The sequence below is a fragment of the Eurytemora carolleeae genome, unplaced genomic scaffold (genome assembly GCF_000591075.1).
Source record: "Eurytemora carolleeae unplaced genomic scaffold, Eaff_2.0 scaffold1201, whole genome shotgun sequence".
NCBI classification, from domain to species: Eukaryota; Metazoa; Arthropoda; class Copepoda; order Calanoida; family Temoridae; genus Eurytemora; species Eurytemora carolleeae.
In genome coordinates this window covers 47,973-57,511 of record NW_019397096.1, presented here as the reverse complement: position 1 = coordinate 57,511, position 9,539 = coordinate 47,973, and positions in this window count along the sequence as shown.

Genomic DNA, 9,539 nt, shown 5'->3' with positions numbered 1-9,539 from the left:
TTCCCTCCTGGAATAGAAAGATAACGGATTAGATTCCCTCCTGGAATAGAAAGATAACGGATTAGATTCCCTCCTGGAATAGAAAGAGAACGGATTAGATTCCCTCCTGGAATAGAAAGAGAACGGATTAGATTCCCTCCTGGAATAGAAAGAGAACGGATTAGATTCTTTCCTGGAATAGAAAAAACAGATTAGATTCCCTCTTGGAATAGGAAGAGTACGGATTAGATTCCCTCCTGGAATAGAAAGAGAACGGATTAGATTCTTTCCTGGAATAGAAAAAAACAGATTAGATTCCCTCTTGGAATAGGAAGAGAACGGATTAGATTTCCTCCTAGAATATGAAGATATTTGGAGAAATATTTCTCAAGTAAATTTAGTTTGTTTTGATGTAATCCATGACTTAAACAATACTGTTTTTTGAAAAATGTTAAGATTTAAATAAATTATATAAATTTTCTAGATTTGATTTGAACTACAGAAGAAAGGTATTAATTAAAGAATAGATTATAAAAGTCAAATTGCAATTTAATTCAAATCGTTTTCTCTAAATACTTTTCTTTCAGGAAATATTTATAATAATTGATAAATACTTCTCATCTTTGAGAAACCTCTCCTGCCACGATGTCAAGAAAAAATTTTAATAAAGCTTTTGTTTAAACTTTAAACACAAGTTTAAGAAAACCTCCTGTATTAAACAGGCACATTGATGTATTGCGTATGCCCATTTCTGCATAGCGGAGGCTCGGTCTACCTAAAAAATCTGGGAGGCTTATGTCTGCATAGCGGAGGCTCATGGCGTCCGGGGGTTCCTTCCCTCGGTGGTCTATGATGAAAGCACTTTCACCCTATCTGCTGTCTGCTGCAAAACTCCAAACGGTCTTAAAAAGATAACAATATATTTTGCAGCAGATTTTAGAGAATAAGTAAATTGAAAGATTTATTATGAACAAAGAGAGTGATTCTTGATTCAAGGACACACGAGTAAAGTGGAATTCAAGAGCCAAGAATGTAATGCAAGGAAAATTAATTACAGTTGCGTGTACTCTGCGTACATATTGAATCCAGTTCTCTCTGGGCGGAATTTGTAAACAAGAATAGATCCATCAGTGTTCGTTCAATATCCGAGGAGGTTAAAAGCATGAAAGAACCTGTAAAATCTTTCCCTGGGATGCATATGTTTAGAAAGCTGAAAATTTCCCTGATAATTGAAGGACTGCACTATGGTTTTGGTGAATTATCTTGGCGTACTAAGCCTAGGGGTGTTTGAAATATTTTTTTTGCATTTTTTTTGAAACGTCCCATAAACCTAAAAAAGTTTAATTTTGATCAAATTTTTTTTTCATGGATGATTGCAAATACCTATCTAAAACTTTCTTAATCTGGCATATTTTTTCTATATTCATTTAGTTAAGAGTTTGAGTAAAAATAAGTATAGAATATAGAAAAATATGCGGGTTCAAGAAAGTTTTAGATAGGTATTTGCAATCATCCAGAACAAAAAATGTTATCAAAAATTAAACTTTAAAAGTTTTATAGAAGTTTTTAAAAATAGTCAAAAAATCATTTCTAACACCCCTAGGCTTAGTACGCCAATATAATTCACCAAAACCATACTGCAGTTCTTCAATTATCATACAGGGAAATTTTCATTTTTCTAAACATCCCAGGGAAAGATTTTACAGGTTCTTCGATAATTTTGATAATTCACATAATAGATTCCTATGACCAGAATATTTTATTGATGATTTATGTGAAATATGGATCCCATGTCAGGCTTCGACATCCGTCTTGTGTTTATATTACCGCCCAGTGACAGTACACTGCAGTACAAAAAATGCGTACACCTCTGAAATAACTTTCCTTGCATTAAATCCTTGACAAGAGCGACCTAATATTCTTCCTGATTTAAAGTTTCTATTTTAAAGTAAAAAAATACTATGAATTAGAAGAATTGAAAGTTTAGACAATGTACACAGACAGTCTCCTTTACTACATCGAGGGGGGAAGGCCAGCCACAACCATTTATTGTCAGAGGCACGTTCTCCTCATTTTCCTTTCCGAGCCACATCAAAATCCTTTTCAAAATCTAGATATTTATTTATAATCCGATAATTCACATAATTTTTTATGTGTAATTACATGTTACGACATGTTACGACGTTATTATTCCTATGGTCTCATATTAGACCTCTGATGGACGTTACATGCTTGCGGATTGGTTTTTAGAAGAAAAAAATCTTTAATTCAATTTTATAAATACAGCTATATAGGAACATTTCCTTTCGGAATCCTCGTCCTTTGATTACTCTGTGTTTAAAAGTTTCCAATTCTCGAAGATAAAACTGTTTTTAAAAATCTGGCCAAGTAAGGGCATAACATATGGATGTACTTAAGTATTGCAATGATCACATCATAGTGGAATCTTTAAACCTATGAGAATGATGTCAAACTTAAATCTCTCTGCCCCCGTAATGGCAAACCTTCGCGATATAAAATAATTAGCAAATATTTGGCATATCATTTTTTACACGTAACCACCTGGAAAAATACTATGGTTTTTACTATAAATTAACTAAAAACATTGAAGTTATATAAACTCGAAAAAACTTAATTTTTTTTGATTTACAAACATTCGATAATTTATTTATGCCCTAACGTGGCGCAATTTTTTAAAAATAGTTTTATCTGGGAGGATTAGACACTTAAAAAAATGATATTGAAAGGACGAGGTGGCTCGGACGAGAGAATGTGGCTCGGACGAGAAATTCTTTTGGTTGGCCTTCCTCCCCCTACTTCATCGGCCAACGAATGTTTTGTTCCATTAGTCGTCCTTGTAATTCACTTCATTTTTGTGGCACGTAGACTGCATTGTGAATCGAATTTAATTAAAGAGTCATTCAAAATATTGTTATGAAACTTAAATTTTTATTGTTCTTAACTTATTCTTTTTCTTGTAACTATAAATGGAAAAGAGCGAAAAATCAACATTTTATAGTATTGAATTAAAAGACTTTTAGGACTTGTCAAAATTATTGTCAATATTGAGATTAAAATATACATGAAATTGCAATGTTTCTGTCAGAAACTATCTGAATACATTCAATATATTGGTCCTGTTCTCCAAACTTCTTCTCCATGTCCATGTTGAAGAGGGCAACCCTCGTGTCAAACTTCGGCATCACCTTGAAGAGGTCCTGTATATAGAACAAGTATGTAGACAGGTATTTTTTAGGAATGCACAACAAAGTGCAAACAAGTTTTTTATTTTTGTTTTATTACTGAAGTAGATATTTTATCAATTTTATTTTAAAATAGCAAATATCAAAAAAATATGGCATTTAACAGTTCCACATAAGATTTTTCATGAATTGTAATGGAATTATTTGAAGCAACAAATACGTGAAAATTAAAGAGTAAAAATACAGATAATTTTTTAACCTTTTTTTGTATTCATTGAAATCCATCCTGAAATTAACTAAAGTAAACTTCTGCATTGAGATTTTTGTAAAAAATTTATATTTTCTACAACTTATTTTTGCTTCATAAATCAAATATTGTAGTATCTGAGATTTTATTTGCTAAGAAATAAAATTGAGAAATAAAACTGTATATACATGTAAAAAAATTAAAATGCATTCTCGACTGCGAACGCGTTCTTTATAATAAAAACGCGTTCCTGATTATAACGTTCAATTCAAGCAATTTCTTTCACTAATTGTTTCAATACTTTTAAAGATGCATTCTATGCGTTCCTTCTTTTTCGAAACTGTCCGATTTAAAACAGTACCTTTTAAGCTTTTAACTGATTCAGAAATAATCACACGGCGTTGTCTGCCCTCAGTGTGTTTAAAAACTACCATTGTTAATCAGGTTTTTTTCATGAAGGGTCACTTGAAATTACGCTTGCAATCCTTTTCCTATCTAAACCGAAATGTATGGCCCGCAAGTAGCTTAACAAATGCGTGCTAATAAGTAATAATTTTAGAAACATTTTACATTTCCACTCGATAATTTTTCAATAATACAGAGCTGAGAACTTTTGAATGGTGGATATTGGGATTAATGCTTGATCCACTCTTTTTCTTAATTTCCAGATTAAATAATGCTTGTTTTTCTCTTGTTATTAATCTCCGGATTAATTAACCGATCGGGATTAAATTAAGGATATTCCACTCGATAATTTTTCAATAAAACGGAACGCATTTTTTGGATATTGACTGCAGTACTTTTTAATTCTGTTTTGATGTTTTCTTAAATCCAAAAAACACACATAGCCCATAAAACAAAACCAGGAGAAGACCAAATTAAATAAAAACATAATTTTCAAAATATAGGGTTAAGAAGCTAGGGTTAATGGACTAGGGCTGGCTTATTTATTTATATTGTTATATTCAAATCAAATTAAAGTTTTGTGCTAAGGGAAAGTTATTGAGTTTTTGAGTGTAATGAAAGCCAGGAGCCAGGAGCTGCCGATCATAGCAGTTTTGAATGGAATGTACTGCATCGATCCAATCCTCTCCGATTTTAGGACTATAGTTTGTATCTAAATTTAAAATTCAACCATTTTCCTCAATTTTTCTTTACTTTCATAATAAAAATGTATTATTGGAATAGTTTAAATTTTTTTATTTTAAGTTGAAAATAGGCTTTATTCTATTTGGTTCGATGATTAAAGGTCAAATTGAAAATGAAAACATTTTTGTAAGCAAAATAAATATTTTGCATGAAATAAAAAAAAACAAATATTTATAAAGTTGATAAATATTTCTCCCTTGAAATATTAAAGTAGTAGAAGACAATGTAAATACAATAATTAAACCTTAAGATTGAAACTTTATAATAGCGTAAGAATCTTGGCCTGAAAGTAGTTTCAAAGTTTTAACTTTTAATTTAACTTTCCTCCGGACTATTTCAAAAATAATAAGAAGCAGTTTTTTTAAACATAATTAAAATACGACATTTGTAATGAAAATAAAAAAATAATTGAAAGTCGCTTGATATCGCTTACAAAAAATCTTGGATTATATTTGATGACAGGTTTGTTATGTATGCCAACATGATTGACGAGGTGAAGTAAATAAACTCAATCCTTGTTTACTTATTCTAGTCAGTACAGTCAGGTTTAGAGTTTATTCAGGTTTAGATTTTAATCAGGTTTAGAGTTTGTTCAGGTTTAGAGATCATTAAGGTTTAGAGTTTATTCAGGTTTAGAGTTAATCAGGTTTAGAGTTTGTTCAGGTTTAGAGATCATTCAGGTTTAGAGTTTAATCAGGTTTATAGTTCACTCAGGTTAGAGTTTGTTCAGGTTTAGAGATCATTAAGGTTTAGAGTTTATTCAGGTTTAGAGTTAATCAGGTTTAGAGTTTGTTCAGGTTTAGAGATCATTCAGGTTTAGAGTTTAATCAGGTTTATAGTTCACTCAGGTTTAGAGTTCATTAAGGTTTAGAGTTTATTCAGGTTCAGAGATCATTCAGGTTTAGAGTTCATTCAGGTTCAGAGTTTATTCAGGTTTATAGTTTATTCAGGTTTAGAGATCATTCAGGTTTAGAGATCATTCAGGTTTAGTGATGTTCAGAGTTTGTTCAGGTTTAGAGTTTGTTCAGGTTTAGAGATCATTCAGGTTTAGAGTTTAATCAGGTTTAGAGTTCTTTCAGGTTTAGAGTTCATTCAGGTTTAGAGTTTAATCAGGTTTAGAGTTTTTTCAGGTTTAGAGATCATTCAGGTTTAGAGTTCATTTAGGTTTAGAGATCATTCAGGTTTAGAGTTCATTCAGGTTTAGAGATCATTCAGGTTTAGAGATCATTCAGGTTTAGAGTTAAATCAGGTTTAGAGTTTATTAAGGTTTAGAGATCATTCAGGTTTAGAGATCATTCAGGTTTAGAGTTCATTCAGGTTTAGAGTTTATTCAGGTTTAGAGTTTATTTAGGTTTAGAGATCATTCAGGTTTAGAGTTCATTCAGGTTTAGAGATGATCTAGGAGGAGAGTTGATCTAAGTTTAGAGTTGATCTAGGTTTTGAGTTTATCAAGGTTTTGAAATGATCTAGGATAAGAGTTGATCAAGTTTTAACACTTTTAAGTCGATCTTGGTTTAAGTTGATCTAGGTTTAGAGCTGATCTTGGTTTAAGTTGATCTAGGTTTAGAGTTGATCTTGGTTTTGAGTTGATCTTGGTTTAGAGTTGATCTAGGTTTAGAGGTGATATAGATTTAAAGCTGATCTTGATTTAAGTTGATCTTGGTTTAGAGTTGATCTAGGTTTAGAGTTGATCTAGGTTTTAAGTTGATCTTGGTTTAGAGTTGATCTAGGTTTAGAGTTGATCTAGGTTTTAAGTTGATCTTGGTTTAGAGTTGATCTAGGTTTAGAGTTGATCTAGGTTTCAAGTTGATCTTGGTTTAGAGTTGATCTAGGTTTAGAGTTGATCTAGGTTTCAAGTTGATCTTGGTTTAGAGTTGATCTAGGTTTAGAGTTGATCTAGGTTTCAAGTTGATCTTGGTTTAGAGTTGATCTAGGTTTAGAGTTGATCTAGGTTTCAAGTTGATCTTGGTTTAGAGTTGATCTAGGTTTAGAGTTGATCTAGGTTTCAAGTTGATCTTGGTTTAGAGTTGATCTAGGTTTAGAGTTGATCTAGGTTTCAAGTTGATCTTGGTTTAGAGTTGATCTAGGTTTAGAGTTGATCTAGGTTTAGAATTGATCTAGGTTTAGAGTTGATAAAGGTTTAGAGCTGATCTTGGTTTAAGTTGATCTTGGTTTAGAGTTGATCTAGGTTTAGAGTTGATCTAGGTTTTAAGTTGATCTTGGTTTAGAGTTGATCTAGGTTTAGAGTTGATCTTGGTTTAAAGTTGATCTAGGTTTAGAGTTGATCTTGGTTTAGAGTTGATCTAGGTTTAGAGTTGATCTATGTTTAGAGTTGATTTAGGTTTTAAGTTGATCTTGGTTTAGAGTTGATCTAGGTTTAGAGTTGATCTAGGTTTAGAATTGATCTAGGTTTTAAGTTGATCTTGGTTTAGAGTTGATCTAGGTTTAGAGTTGATATTAAAATCTTTAAAATTTACTGAATAAAAAGATTAATTCAGATATAATGTTGGGGGAGGAAGTGTGGAGGAATATGTCACTTAGAATTATTATTTTCACTTTAAAGTTAAAAAGTTTCGATTTACAAACATTAAATATACACAACACATTGTTTAATTAACTTTGCATCTTTTTAATATAATTTGAAAACTATTGGCATGTTTTATTTTGTTTACAGGGTGACTTATATGCTTCTATAGCATGAGAATTTAGAAACAACCCCCAGGGAATCTTGATTTAAGGATTCTTGAGGACGAATTTAAAAATTTGAGCCGCAGCTAAAATTTGAGACGCGGCTCAAATGTAGTTGGTTCCACTTAAAATTGTATTCAATGTTTCAAGATTTTAGCCGGCGCTCAATTGAAACCGGTTTTTGACGGCGGCTCCAATTCATTAAATTCGGACTCTGAAAGATCAATTTGCTTTATACCTTTAATAAAATGTATGAAGAGAGGAGCCGAGTTCAACCTTCTAAATCATTATTTTTAAATAGTTGGAAATCGTCATTTAAGTCTTGCGCTTTTTGGGTAACCCTTTAATCCTAATTCAATATACTAGCTGAAGTGCCCGGCGTTGCCCGTGGGAAAAAAATAATTTAGAAGTTTTTTTGGGGAAAATAAACATTTGAATTTTTTAGCCTATGTCATCTCCAGGCTACCCATGAGTGTCCCATTAAAGGCTCCACAAAAAAATTCAGCCCACTCGGTCCAGCTGTTTGGCCGGCCAGAGGGAACATGTATACGAATATCTCGTTTTATTATATAGATTACTTTGCTTACCTGTTTGTTTGTTTTATTGGATCCGTTAAACGTCATAACGGCTAATATTGGTCCCAACTTTTTTGTGGGACCTCACATGACCCCAGGGAAGGTTTATGGTTGCTCAGACTTACAAAATTGTCTTCAAAACTTTTTTATTTTCGTAAAATTTTGAAAATCCACGAAAAAATATGATAGAATCCGCGAACTATTTTGTTTGTTATTGTTTTTGTTTTGTAGAAAGAAGATGCTCACATAAAGAACAAAGTTGAAAAAGTCAAGAAATAGTCAAAAGTAAAATTCTTGTCAGATCAATAAAAGTGATTTTACCATTGAGTCAGGTTAGAAGACCTTGAAGCTGAACTGGAGGAGGAGAATAAGGATAATAAAGAAGATGAAGGAGCAGATTTTTAAATTCATCTGAAAATTATCTGAGTTCACACCTTTTGTCTTGTTAATGTTAATCCCTAGCTCGCAACCCATATGCATGAATGAAATTGAGTGATGAAGCAATTATCCTTTAAATTCAAAAGTTTCCGAATTGGATATCGAGATCAAGTTTTTTTGAGCAAAAAGTTCTAACCTTATATGGAAAATCCGGGACCAAATCTAAAAAGAAAAAGTGCAAAGACATTTTATTAAAATATACGTAGAGTATTTCAGTGAAACGAAAAGGAAACATGCATAATTCATCTTTAAATAACCTGGCTCCGATCTTTATGAATTTGAGCCGCGTCTCAAATCCACCCAAAACCGGTTTCAATTGAGAGTCGGATTAAATATTGAAGCAATGAATACAATTTTAAGTGGAACCAACCATATTTGAGCCGCGTCTCAAATTTCAGCCGCGGCTCAAATTCTATAAATTCGGCCTCTGATTATAAAGGTAATTTTATGAAAAGTAAAAATAATTCGATCACTGTCCAAAATAATGACTAAGAATGAGACAAAATAAAGCATCAATGCGGTTCAATACCTTGTCACAATTCCTGGTACAGTCCCTGTTCAGAGAGTCCTCAGCGGAAAAGTTTAGAATTGTGGATATCGAGATCAATGCTTAATCTTCACTTTTTGTTAATTTCCAGATCAATGTAATCTTAAGCTTGCTGTATGAACAAAAATGTAAATAATTTTGAGAAAACACTAAATCAGAGAAACCATGAAATTTTAAATTTTGCGCGCCATTTACTGAGTGAACTTGTATTAGTCTGAAACTGGGATGGAGAAAAAAAGAATGAAAAAAGCGGATTAAGAAGGAAAAAATAAATTGTTCACATTGGATATTCAGATTAAGCGATCAAGATTACCCATTTAATTCTAAAGTTTTCAGGTCAGAGCTGAAAATGTTAGAATGAGATATCCTTAATCCCAATTATTTAATCTGAGCATCCAATTCACACACATTTGATTTTCTTCCTAAACCGTTCTTTCTTGGATATATAGTAGAGAAAAATAAAAAACCGGTTTTTCTAAATTAGAAAGTCCCTCCCGTTTCTGTATATAATCTTAAATGGCGCGCAAAATTTCATTTTTTTGGCTTTATATACGCGACTCTGATTGGTTTAATTTATACACTTTTCAGGTTACAAGTACAAGATTAGGTTAGTCTCGATATTAAGAAAAAGAGAGGATCAAGAATTAATCTCGATATCCACCATTCTAAAGTTCAGATCATGCATACGTCCTTTCACAGGCAATATTAGTTGA